The sequence below is a fragment of the Ailuropoda melanoleuca genome, chromosome 5, assembly GCF_002007445.2.
Source record: "Ailuropoda melanoleuca isolate Jingjing chromosome 5, ASM200744v2, whole genome shotgun sequence".
Taxonomy (NCBI): domain Eukaryota; kingdom Metazoa; phylum Chordata; class Mammalia; order Carnivora; family Ursidae; genus Ailuropoda; species Ailuropoda melanoleuca.
Genome location: NC_048222.1, coordinates 94,902,507 through 94,916,685, shown reverse-complemented (window position 1 = coordinate 94,916,685; position 14,179 = coordinate 94,902,507). Strand labels below are relative to the sequence as shown.

General features: G+C 34.1%; 1 protein-coding gene across 4 annotated transcripts in view; it reads right to left on the bottom strand.

Moving 5' to 3' along the window:
* FSTL5 (follistatin like 5) overlaps nucleotides 1-10,794 on the bottom strand; it is a 720,210-nt gene extending 709,416 nt beyond the window's left edge. For 2 of the 4 annotated variants that reach the window (XM_002916266.4, XM_034661428.1), the window contains exon 1: nucleotides 10,197-10,794. The gene's annotated coding sequence lies outside the window, so the exon portion shown is untranslated. The remainder of the gene's footprint in view (nucleotides 1-10,196) is intronic. The other 2 variants (XM_034661429.1, XM_019796443.2) reach the window with 2 other exon arrangements.
* Between the last annotated feature and the right edge of the window lie 3,385 nt (nucleotides 10,795-14,179).

Genomic DNA, 14,179 nt, shown 5'->3' with positions numbered 1-14,179 from the left:
TTAAGATTTTTTTTAGTCCAATTAATCATGACTTCAAGAGAAACCTCACCAAAAGAAGTAATTTATGCAAAGCATTGCCATAATTTGTGCAAGTTCTTTCAAGTCTTACTTTTTTTGTAAATGTACTAGCTTTTGAGATTCTACCAAAGGATTGAGATTTATGCATCTGATTGTTGCATTTATTTAATAAAATAGTGGGTTTATATCACATTTATTTTCTTTTGCTTTTTTCCTTACATGGTCCAATGATGTCACACTTTTTAATAAACACTGTGGTTTCTCAAGCATGTACACAAACCCAAAAGACATGCTAAGCATTTCACTTTCCCTAATAATGCCACAGGGTCTAGGATAATGAATCACTTGACATAAATACCAACTCACTGTATCATTGCCTCAAAGGAACATAGATTTTAGAGCCCTTAAGTTTTCTATGAAAGAATGTGAAGTTCTGAACAAATAAACTGTACAATGCACAAAGAGTACAAACTAGTTTTCAGAAATTAGCTTTAAGTCCCAGAATTTAGTTGCAGTATCTGCTCTGTATAGTGTATTTAAAAGTGGAAAGAAAAAATAATCTAAATAACACCTTTCAAATATATTGTAATGCCAAGCAAACAAAGATGCTATTTTCACCAACAAGAAAAGCAAAAATAAAAAAAAGAATAATTTTCACCATGATGGGAGCCTTTTAGATTTTATCGATAATTTGACATTCAAGAATGAAAGAGATATGCTAAAGAACACATATAAATGGTCAACAGTACATGAAAAGTTGTTCAACATCACTAATCATCAGGGAAATTTGGATTGAAAACACTATGATCTATCACCTCACATCTGTTAGGAGGTCTATTATCAAAAAGGTAAAAACAAAAAACAAAAAAACCCTGTGTATCGTTGGCGGAAATGTAAAATGGTACAGACATTGTGGAAAACAGTAAAGATATTCTTTAAAAGTTAAAAATAGAATTATCATATGATCCACTGATCCAACTCTTTCTGGCTATTTATCCAAACAAATTGAAAGAAGGATCTCAAAGAGATATCTGTATCCCCACATTCATTGTAGCATTATTCACAATATCCATAAGTAACATCAATTTATTAGAAACTACTTAATGGGTACCACAGAACGCCAGAGTTGGCACCCAAGATAACCCCTACCTTATAAACCACTTTTATTCCCTAGTAATCTTTTACTTTTGATCATGACACTTTTACTGTTTTACTTTTGATCATGACACTTATCAAAAACAGACAAGATCTTCTGCTATATTAGTTTGCTTATTGTCTGTCTTTCCACAGAAAGAGTAGGGTGGGACCTTTCTCTCTATCATTCTCACTCAATCCCCAGCATCCAAAGGGGCACTTGAAACACAGTAGGCACTTAACCATTATTTATTGAAATGATTATTTTATATTAAATATGATCTTAATGTTTTTAAGAAAATTACTGTTAATTAAAATTAAAAACTGAATTTATATACTAATTTTCTTTAGCTTTTGCCAAGATAAAATTACCATAATTGTATGTAAACTATAAAAGATGTAAGTGCAATAAATTTTTCTGTATAATAAATGTAAGTAAAAGTAATTACCTAAATGTTTACCAATTTTTAGACCAAATAAATAAGAAGAAAATTATTAGTATCATAAATGTGATATTCTTTGGAAGATGACATTTAAAATATAAAGTTTTTCTTTCAAAGTAAATATAAATGAATTTGTTGCATTTTTCTTAAGTAACAAATTTAAACATCATTTTCACTTTCTATATAATTTCTATTTCATCTGTAAAGCATAATATTAAATATAAATCCCTGATTTGCATGGGAAGAGTCTATGTTGCATGAAATAAGATAATAATAAACCCTTTATGTGGTTTTCAATTTGTCAAAGACCAAAGACAAAAAAATAAATAATTTAAAACAGAATAGATTAACAAAACCTAAAATCTAAAAACAATAAACAACCCATGATCATAAATTACATGTACAAAACACTACATAATAGAGGCAAACATAAAGAAGAATAAACTTCAATGAGGATTATATAATAATATGTATATGAAGTAATATTAAACCACAAAATTTTGCACACATAGGAGTTCCTAGGGTTCTTCCTTTAAAAAGGGCTTAAGAGTAATAGGAAGAACAACCAAAGACACATAAAAAAATCCAAAAGCCACACCAGACTGTTCATTGCATAGTTCAAGTCATAAATGCTGGAGATTAGTGGCACAATAGCAATGGAGAAAGATTCTAAGGTTCAAGCAGAACTTGAGTCAGGTATGGTAGGTAGAATTCTTACATGAATCCCAATGACCCACACTCTTGTAAAATCTCCTCACCTTGTGTGTAGGCAGAACCTTTAAGTTGCTTTTGAACAACAGAATATGATAAAGGTGATATAGTGTTCTTGTGGTTACGTTACATTAAATGGAAAGGAGGAGAGATTTTTTAAGACATAATTAAGGTTCCAAGTCAGTTGACCTTATGTTATCAAAAAGGAGATTAGTCTAGTTGGACCTGACCTAATGAGGTGGGCCCTTTAAAAGCATATTTATTGGTCAGAAACTGAAGGAATCAATGAAATTCTTATCTGGCCTTGAAGAAACAAACTTTCATGAGTTCTGAGCTGAAAAAGGAAGAAAAGAAAGAAAGAGAAAGAAAGAGAAAGAAGAAAGAAAGAAAGAAAGAAAGAAAGAAAGAAAGAAAGAAAGAAAGAAAGAAAGAAAGAAAGAAAGAAAATCTTGCCAACAGCCAGTGATCTTGGGGGAAGAACTTGAGCCTCAAATGACAGCCCAGTCCTGGCTGAAACCTTGATGTGAGATTCTGAGCAGAGGACCCAGCTAGTCTGTACCCAGACTTGTGACTCATGGAAACTGTGAGATAATAAATGTTTAAACCACTGTGGTTATAGTAATTTTTATGCAAAAATAGAAAACAAATACATATATGTGAAAAAATACATATCTTGGTGATATCCAGGGTGATGCTGACATGACATTAATTGCAATAAAAACTGGGGCCTCTGAAAAGCACATATGAAACAATGTGTTTTTACATTATGAAAAAACTTGGCTGGAAATAGAGGAGTGAGATGTAGGTGGAGATTTCTGAACATGCAACAGTCCAGACAGAGCACTGGTTTTGTAGAGAGAGAAGGAAACATACTTTGTATTTTGATCCATCTCTGTTTTACATGTGTGCATTGCACACATGAGAAAATTCAAAATCAGATTGATTACTTGCAGGCTATAGAACCAATAACAACAAAAAGTAGAGAATTTCAACTTAATGTAGTAAAAATTAGAGATGCACTGATGATTTCCGAAGAAAACAGTGACATCTAAAAGCTTACTTTAAATGAGAGGAATCTAGAAGAGGTATGAAGTCTGTATCAGCAGAGCATAATGATGATGACCATGCAGCTGGTTTCAGACAGAGCTTGGTCTGAGTCCCAATTCTGTGTGCAACATAACTCTTTAAGCTTTGGTCTTTCACTATCTACCTCATAACGTGTTGTGCATATAGAATGTAATGATGCTAATAAATACTTAACATATTGTATGACATACTATGAATTACCAAAAAATTTATTTGCTATTCATATCATTAGTTATTATCTCTGCAGGAAGAAACGAGAATCCAGGAGATCAATGTAGAATGTCAAAATATTTCCTATTGAGATGGGATAGTGTGGGTCGAGATAAAAGCGATAAAATGAGGGAACAGAAAATAGGAATTAGATAAAGCTATATTACAAAGGAAGAATGTCAAAACTTGGAGAGTCACTGTATATAGTATAGTAAGAACGATGTAAGTTTAAAACTCCTATGAATTTTTCAAACCTAGGTGAATAGAAAAGTGTGGTATTAACCTACAGGCAAAAAAGTTAGGATGGGGGACCATGTTAGGGATGAGATGATGAGTTCATGCAGTCTGTGCTGCCACCATGAAATCAGTGTTAAAATGTCCAGCAGACCTTTGTAAATACATTAATGGAGTTCAAATCTGGGCCAGAGCTATATATTTGGAAGATATCTGTGAAGAGAGAATAATTGTAGCTGTTGGAGTGAACGGACTTCCTGCAGGGCTCCACAGAGAATGTGGAACAGTGAGTCCAATGATTAGTATACAAAATGGTACAGAAATGTCAAGATTAAGAACTTTTATACCAGGCTTCATTTCAAAAGTAAAACACCGATATTGCTAAGTGACATGTAAAATATATAATAAAAGCCCTATCATCTTTCACGTTTAAGTTAACTTCCTCTATAAATCAAACTTTTCTATCTCCTTTGGGATCCATTTAGTAAGAACAACCCAAAACTTGGATAATGAGGATTCACTAGGGAATTTGATGCAACTCTGTGGCTCATCTGGGAAGTGTGTTATAATTACTGCTAGCAGTACTCACCTCTTCTACTCAGTGAGCTTAATCCTAAATGAAAACAAAGAGCATCAACGAGTGGTCAATATTTCCCTTTGTACTTCAAGTAGAATTAAAAACAATAAATGAAGTATTTAATGTTTCCTAAGTGTCCAAGAGCCCACTTTAAACTACCTCTGTTTGTATTGTGCTTCAAACTACTAATTTTATTTTGCTTACTTTATTTAATCTCACAGACCATTTGAAATATTAGTAGCTAACTAGTCTGAAGGTTTCAGTAGGACTAGCGGTTGATAACACAAGCGGTAATTGCTTGAAGTGGTCTGATGTTCAAGATGTATTTGTATTTGATATGCAATAGGACTTTAGGAGGGTAAACCTAGAACTCTTAGGACACATTAACTATACTATTCTACTGTTCTTGTTTTATTTAACATAGAAAGGAAAATACTGTCTCTTTCTGTTATTAATGGGCTATGAGATCAAATAATGTAGCATCTTTCTAATATTAAATACAAAGGAAGAACTTCTTAAAACCTTCGGTATTGTGCATTCTAAAGTGTATATACTAAAGAATAAATGCCATAAAACATTTCCATATAACTTAATAATTAAGGGAAAGACTTGGGGAAAGAGGGTAAAGGGGGATTCACATTTAGCAAAGAAAGTCTCACAGAAAAGGCATAATTTTAAATAAGATGCACCCAGTTGGATATTTGACCTAAACAGAGGTGTTGGAAGTGCACACTGTAGCTGCAAGAGAGGTGAGCTGGGTCTGATTGTCTCATCCACCTATACCTAGTTGTGTGATCACAGGCTGGAAAGGTGTCCGACTTTGATCTGAGTGTCTACTTTCTCATATCTCAAATGAGAACAATATGAATTTTTCAGTTATACAAATGTTAGGCTTAATGTAAATAAAATGGCCTAATATGAGTAAAATATGTATGTGCATATATATGAATAAAATATATGTACATATACTAACGCTTTGAACGAGATCTCTTTCTGTCTTCTTCTTGTATAAGCAAGGCTCAAAGCTCAAAGACTTTATGCTCAAGTATCAATAGGTAATTTACTGTGAGAGAGCAAATGTGTCTACTAGTAGCAAATCACTCTTTCTTTGGAAAGATGAATGGGATCGCTCTCCTTAATCTTAAATGAAGCAGTTCAGAGTATGGTTGATGTCAGGATCACAGCAATTACTGTAGCTTTGAGGAAAGGGGGTATGTATCTATAGAGCATATGAGGGCATTTGCCACTTCATGTTAGTAAAAAATCTTTACTATGAAGGTTTTAGAAATTATAAAAAATAAAGACTTGATGGTCATTAGAACACTACCTAATGTGTTTTGTGGAAGTCGTCCAATCATGAAGTCATATTATTTGCATTTCATCATCATCTTTGGGGAACATAGTTCAGGCTTGTATGTTTTAATTGCTACTGTATGTATGTTTTAATTGCTACCTTAGTGCTACTTACACAGAAAAAAAATATATCACTAAAGTAAGTTTCTCTTAACTGTCAATTATAATGGATGTATTTAAATAAAACTGAGTGAGAAAAGTATTTTCAAATCTTTTGCATTGTGTTTTAGAATTGTTAGCAGTGCTATGAACCAGTTATGAGTTGGAATAATATTCTCTGTATTGACATGCAAATGAGCTCACTAAGCAACTACTTTGCTTTAGAGATTTACATAATTTGATACCAAAAGCCACGTTAAATTAATATTAATTACTTGGTTTTAAAGCAAGAAAGTTCAGAGTTAAGCTGCTCTTCTTCCCACATTTTACCACATCTAAGCACGAAAACACTGATATACAAAGAATAAAAATATCTTAGGTATAGGGATATCCAGGCTGTATCCCTTAGAAGTACATGGCTTACAACCCAACAATGTATATGAAGTAAACCTGATGTATCTCTTTTAGAGATAGAAACTTTCAAATAATTTATCAGAACTCACTTTTTTCAGAATCAAGGTGGTACTATAAACTCTTCATTTTGTACACATCAATTCTGTTGCTTATTACTGGCAAATTTTCATTTCCACTTGTCCCTCCCTTGCCAATCACAACATGAGAGCTTATGAATGACATTTTCATGGCAAAAAATTGGTGTGCGCTAAAGCATAACAGCCTAAATAAAAATAACAATTACAAAAAGACATATTTGCCTCTAAAAATTATATATTGTATTATAGCTTGTTATGTAAATTATTTTTGTATTAAGTAGCATTCCCTGAACTTGCGTGTTAAAGATCATTCCCACTGCATGTTTATGGTAGAGTATAATATTCCAAGAAATATATATGCGTACACACACACACACAAGATGTACACACATACACACTCATTATATCATGCACTTATACTATTGTTTAATTCTTTCTCTTTAAGAAAACCCATATTAAGACTCATTGGAATTCTGAATTTATCAAAAATACTATCTCATCTATTATAATAATATTAACTTCCTCAGTACTAAGGTGATTAAAGCACAAAGGGACCAATTGTTTTGTTGTATGGTGTGGTGACCAATTTAATGGGAAAATTAGGATTTTCCACAAGGGACCCTACAGTTCACCTTAACTAGACTATGCCCAAAGGACACTGGAGGTGTTGAAGCAGAAGATGATTAAGTCTGTTTGGTAAGATAATTGGTCACACGGCTGTTACAATAATGTTAACAACAGGAAGTACCTTTCCTGGCCTATTAGTTCACAAGAGTCTTTAGAACTTTATAATACCTTAAATAATAAAAATACTCGAGTTAGTATGGGGATTTGGCACAGAACTAATAGAAACATATTATTGAAGGTGTTTTGGTCTCATTGAAAAACGAGAATTAAACATGAAAAATGGCTATTATTCAAAGAAAATTCTCAATAAACTATCACTTGCATAATCTCTTAAGTATAATTTTAAAAGTTACTTTGAAAAAGTCAATTCACTAAAACTTTTTAGCATATTTCCGGTTTATTATTACTTTCTTTAGTTCTCTATTGTACATGGTAGTAAATAGATTTTTTAAAAAAGCAATGTATAGCCTTGATAATAGAAAGCCCAATTATTTCATCTTTGTCTTAAATATCACCAAGCATGCATACTTATTCATCTTACCTATAAGAAAAAAAAGACATCTTTCTAGCAATATCATTTTTAAAGTTTTGAAAAGATCACTATGCTTTAAGAAACTGAGAGACGATTAAGAAAGAAAACTTGAGCATGTCATGTGACATATAATTATTATTCCAGTAATTTTTCTATACACTTGGTAAAACTTCACCATCCTGAAGTAAAAAGTGCTGCATGCACTTGTAGTACCTATGCAGTGAAATGAATTCATGCTTTAGCAGGCTATTGTGTATTGCTTATTCCTTTGAATTTCCCATGGACAAGTTATAACTCCAAAATATGGTTATTTTTTTGTGCAGCAAAAAATTTATGAAGGGTCACCACATTTGAATATCTTTAATAGGTGTCTTCAAAGTTGGCAATTGTATTTGTTTACAGTTTACAGTAAGAATAGAATTCTGTATCCAAATAGTACCCCTATGTGCCAAGGTTGGGCTTATCATGGTCATCTAATTATCTAATTTTACCTTACCTCAGAACTAAGATATAAAAACTAAATACGTAAAAAATATCAGGAAAAGTGTTTCTAATATTTTAGATTTGCAATCTCATTGAATCTACCTTACTGGTTTCAAAATTGCCAATAGCATACTTTGTTTTCAGTGTTTAACCATCTCACTGTGACAACACTAAACTTCATCTGAAAGAATTCCAGATACTGGTAGTTCAGGGGAACTGTTTATACTCAAATGAAGATATACATCTTGGAAAACTTCATGCAAAAAGAAGTCAATGAGATACTGAAATACATTTAGGTGAGCATAGTGTTTATTTCTGTTCTTGCCTTTGCAGTAAGTTATAAAATTAAAATATATATTGATGTTTCAATAAAGGAAAGAAAACTGAAATTAAAGGAAGCCATAATTGTTTGAAATTCCATAGTCTGAGTGCTTATACCCATATAATTACTTTTAAAAAGAAAATTTCAAAATGTATAGAAGAAAATAATTACTCTAAATTAATTTAAAGGAGTCTGTTTGGTAGGAGTTTCATAGTCCAGTGTTTCATATATCCTCCTTTGCTTCTCTACCCTTTCAGTCTTTAAAAATTTTGTATCAATATTTAATGTAAGATCACATGACTGACAAGAATCCTACTAAGAACAATATGCTTAGGGTAAAACATGGGAACAACTTAAAGGGATTTACATTTAGCCTCTAGTGTTTGCAATAATATCCATTTCTTGTAACAATCACACTCATGTAGGACTGTGTTGAAAATAAAATGAAAAATCTCTATGCAGAGGAATTATTTTAAATCATAAACTTTAAAGCTAAAGTTCATACTTGTTAAGGGTAATGCAACTACAGCAGAAATTTTTATGATAATTTAAAATACACAAATATATAAACTTAACTTTGCGTACTCTTGAGTTGCTGAAAAACATAGCCTTAGTCAGTTGAATGATACTAAGTCTAAAACAGCTTACGTTTTACATGTTCCTATTAAGATAGGATGTCTAGTTGCAACCTGAACTCTCTCCCTGGAACGTAAACCCTCCCCTCTATATTTTTCCAGCCATCATTTATCCTTAATCTACTGTCAATAAATGACATAAATGAAAATTAATAATTCTATTTATCAGACAAACAGCATGCCTGTCAAATAAAGTCATGAATAGTAATAAGAAATACACGGAGCACCAGTTAACTTCTATCATTCAAAAATTGTTCACTGTGAGAAGTACTGTTCAGTGGTTTTCTGTACTGAATTCTTTCTTCATACACACTCAAAACACACTGCCAATTGACAAAAGGAACATAGCTTCAAAAGAAAATCTCCTAAGTAGAGAAAAGCTCTCTGTTAAACATGCAAGAGGTTAAACATTGCTGAAATAGTGAGACATTTTCTCAGCCCACGCTTCCCAGTTCCATTCAATTACCAACAGCAGTAGCGACTACAATACAAGCTAAAACTGTATTATTAAATAAGAGCTTCCCATTTACATCCACCTCTAACCTGAGGGGGTGGGGAGGGGATGACATTTACTAGTCAATATCAGAACAAACAGCCCCCAACTTGGAAATACACATGACCTTGGGGTGTAGAATTCTCAGAGACTGAGTTTCACAAGTTTTATTTGGATCTACTGCATAACAACACATCTAAATGAACCCAACAAGATATAAATGCTCTTATACCTACCACCTCCCTCCAAAAATGTTAAGAGAGCTCTGTACTTTGCAGTCTATGCTACAGATAGCAGAGGTAATATTGATTAATCAGAGATTAGTCCACTCAAATATTTTTTTAAGATTGCATTTGTTTTAAACAACTTGTTGATTAATTTATTTAATGTAATTTACTAACATATTTGGGGGCTTGCATTGAATGGTTATTGTTTCTTGAGCCATGCTGGAAGTGTTGCTCTACAAATATTTATATTTATAAAGCAGGATGTAGCCTGATGACATTAACTTCATGCACACACACCAAAAAAAACACCCCTCAACTTCCCCTCTAGAATTCAGTGCTTAATCACCAATTGATGTTCTTGTAATAATAATAACAGTAGTAGTAATTATTATTATAATTATTGCAATTATTGCCCAAAGTCCTGTTTCAAATTATAAAAATCACAACTTGCTTTTAAATTTTTGTATGGCACTCTGCATTCCTCCCCCATTTGTAATAATTTATAACGTTCTTTTTCTTACCTTATTTTAAGAGTCAAAAAAGTCTCCCAGAAAGATTCCTAAACGGTGTGGATATATAAATCACAACAATAATAATAGTTAAAAAAAAAAAAAAACCTAAAAGATCCTTTCAGCTGGGAAAAGAGGAAAATAGTTTGGTCTAAAACTATAGAAATCTCCAAAGTCACGCTTGAATGGGCGCCCAGGTGGCAAACAGAGGACTCTCTCCCACGTCCGATACCACACTCCTTTGTCAAGTTGATATGGTCCTGTTGGTGAAGCGGGTCCCGCAGGGCACAGAGAGTGCAAGAGGGCGTTGCCTCGAGGTGCTAGAGCAACCGGTCTGCGCGAGTCCCGGGTTCAGCACCGACAGCACAGTGGACAGCACCAGCTCCTCTCTCCTCCAGTTTGTCTCAGTCACTGAACCAGGCTGATTCTCGCGCCTCCTCCCACAGCAAAAGCTGCTGCCACTCAACCTGGGCGTGCCCCGCCCCCACCATCTGACGTAACTATTTTGCATATCAACTCCCCGAGAGGTGCGGGGCCGCCCCTTTGACTGGGCTTCTGCTAGGGTCAGCTGAGGCAATCGAGGCGACGAAATCCAGGCTATTGACCAAAGTGGGCTTCATTGGACTTCACGATCCATGCACAACCGGTCCTCAAGAAACTAAATGCTTTGGCGTGGCCCGAGCCTTTGCCTTCGCTGGGACTGCCGTTTCTGTGCGCTCTAAAGATCGCTGCTGGCACAGCTCTGGCAGAAAGAAGGGGCGGAGGGTGGGGGCAGTAGAGCACTGAGAGGAGACGCTGGGGAGGCTGGTGGAGAAGGGACTGGGGAATAGAATTAGTCCATCTAACAACTCCAAAAAAAAATTCCCTGCTCCTTTTGACCTTCCTGGCCAAACTTTCCTCCTGCTCTCTACCATTTGTTTACTGGAAAGGATGGGTTTGGCGTTCCGTTCCCCTTCCTCGGTTCACGGAGCTGCTAGAGGGAGTCGCTGCAGCAGAAACTTGTCCTGGAGAAAAAAATTGCTCTGAGCGCTGGGAGAAAATGTGAAAGCTGGCAACGCTTATCATCATTCGCAAACAGAATTTTTTTTTCTTATGTTTTTTGTGAATGCTATATAGCATATATCAAGAATTCTGGTGTTCTTATAAAATCTACAGAATCTTCCCTCTTCATTCTTGTGATTTAAATACATCATCAAGCTATGTGAGGTTGGAGATTCCAGGGTTAAAAAAATCATTTAATAATGAAAAAAAGTGAGAGTTCTCAGCTTCAACTTCCACTGCCAAAATCCTGAAGGTTATGTAATATTTATTATGTTTAATATATCAATTGTTCTATGAAAGATGGGGTATGCTGGAAGCATTTCATAGCCTTTAGCAATCCTCTCAGTATATGTGATGTTTCTTGTTCCAGTGAGGCTCTAAGGGCCTTGACAGCAAGAAAAAGGGGGGCTACCATGCCAGCTTCCTGACTGCTTAAACTTGTAAACAAACACTTTTAGTGAACTGAAGCAATCAATCATCTAGAAGGGTCATTATTCACATCCTGTCCTCATGTCCCACCTACAGCCATCAGGACTGACTTGTACAAAGATATGGACAACTAAAATTAAGCCCAAATTTTCTTAAGTTGGATAAAAATATTTTCATAAACAAAGTTATTTATTCATGAAATGGCATAGCAATCAATACACTGTTTTCCATCAAAATACATACATTCTGATATTCCCGGAGTCTAATGTAATTATGCACTGAATCTGCTATGAGTGTTTTCAGGGACTTTGATAAAATTAGTGCACTTGTTTATTTTTCTATCAAGAAACATAGTTAATAAATTTGATTTTCTGCAATATTTAAGAAATTATTTGAGGAAGCACATTTATTTTGTAGGCATATATACTTAAATCATTCTTGAAAGTTAGTTAGCAAAATTAAGAAAAAATATGGTAATTTTGCTTCTGAGGGAACCTCTTTTTTCTCCTTTGCATCCACATAAACTTTCCTTTCCAGCTTTATTAAAGAATTTGTCAGTTTTTTTCCTAAATATTCAGTTCCCTGGGAATATCCCCCAACATATCTAGACCACAATGCCTGCATTCCAGGTAGTCTGCAATATTTTATTTTCCTATGACAGCTATTGATTTTATATAAATATATAAATGACTAGTGCAATACCTTTTTGCACTGTTATTACATACACATACTCACACACACACACACACACATACACACACACACACACCACACACAGAGACACACACACACATTCCAAAAGTACTTCAGTTCCCAAAGAGATTTTATAATGGTTTCAGACTCCATGGTAGGGCATAAAAGATGTCATTTAGGGGCAGATGGGCATTCTACAATTATAATTACAATAAAGTCAACTGAATATCCTGTACTTAGGCTGATCAAAGCACACATGTCATGCTTCTTTTAGAAATGTCACATGGCATATTTTGGTCTGCTTTATGCCAACATGCTAAAATGGCAGGGAAGACTTGGAAGTTCGCTGTAAAAATATACAGAGTGCATTATAAAAATTCTTATAAAATTCCACCAAAGCCTGTGTCATATGCTGTTTAATAGACACTATTTTTCAGTACACTTCAGTGATCATATTGTTTGGGGCTATGAATTAAATTAAGCCAGGCATAATATTATTCAAAAGCCTGGGGGGATAAAACTGGAAAACAAATATGTTTCAAATGTTTCAAATTAAAAAAAAAAAAAAAAACAGAAAATAAGCCATTTTCTCACTGTGTCAAGGGAAGGGGGAGAGAGAGGAGAAAATAAAAAGAAAAAAGAGAAGAAATAGAACTGGGAGGACTGACCCCTCCTAAGAAATTCTAGGTTTTGTTCTGCCCTGAATTAGCTGTGTGATCAAGATCAAGTTATTTAAACTGCTACAGCACACTCATCATTTGTAAGATCTGAGGATTTTATCTTACTAAATTATCTCTAAAGTTCCTTACATATCTGTCATCTTGTGATTCTACAGTAGAATTTTAAAACTTCATAAATTTCTATATTACAGTGATATTGTGATAGAATTCAAGATCTTAAAGAACTTCCCCTTAGGTGGGATAAATTGGCATCTGGTTACTAAGACTGTGAAAATGGTACCTTGAGGTAAATTAGTTTGGGAGGTGTGCAAAGAAGATGAGTGACTAGGACAAGAATGAGGTTGAGAGAAGTAAAAAGCCAAATTTCACCTAACCAGAATGAAATTAAGAGAGGACTAAATGGGTTTGTTAAAGTAGCTATTTATTTTTATATAAGCAATATAACAATATTCTCACATATATTCATACATATAATCACTGTTCAGGATATTTAAAGTAAGCATACAGCAACAATAAAATGTAATGCATGCAAAAAGTCATTAGATGGGGGCGCCTGGGTGGCATAGCGGTTAAGCGTCTGCCTTCGGCTCAGGGCGTGATCCCGGCGTTATGGGATCGAGCCCCACATCGGGCTCCTCTGCTGGGAGCCTGCTTCTTCCTCTCCCACTCCCCCTGCTTGTGTTCCCTCTCTCGCTGGCTGTCTCTATCTCTGTCAAATAAATAAATAAAAATCTTTTTAAAAAAGTCATTAGATGGATTTTTAGTTGTAAATTGTCATGGGAAAGATGACTAAAATATTAAGTAAATACGAACAAGGAAAATATCTTTAAAGCTGAATGACCAACATGTACTTATGGATTTTAATTTAGGTAATTCACATGAACATATTAAAATGTAATACACAGAAATTATGAAGCTCATTGTGTTGTTGCCTTGTGAGTGGGTATTTATACTTGTTTGAAAGATTTACCTTTTAATATATTGCTTTTTGGTTCTCTAATTTTGGACTCCTGTAGTGTCATCAAATTTTACAAGCTCCTTTTCAAATTATAATTATTCTAATGTATTTGTAGTACATTAGAAATATAAATACTCTAAAGATAATAACAGTGTATGCCTTGTTAATTTATCTTTTTGCATCAATTATGAGAA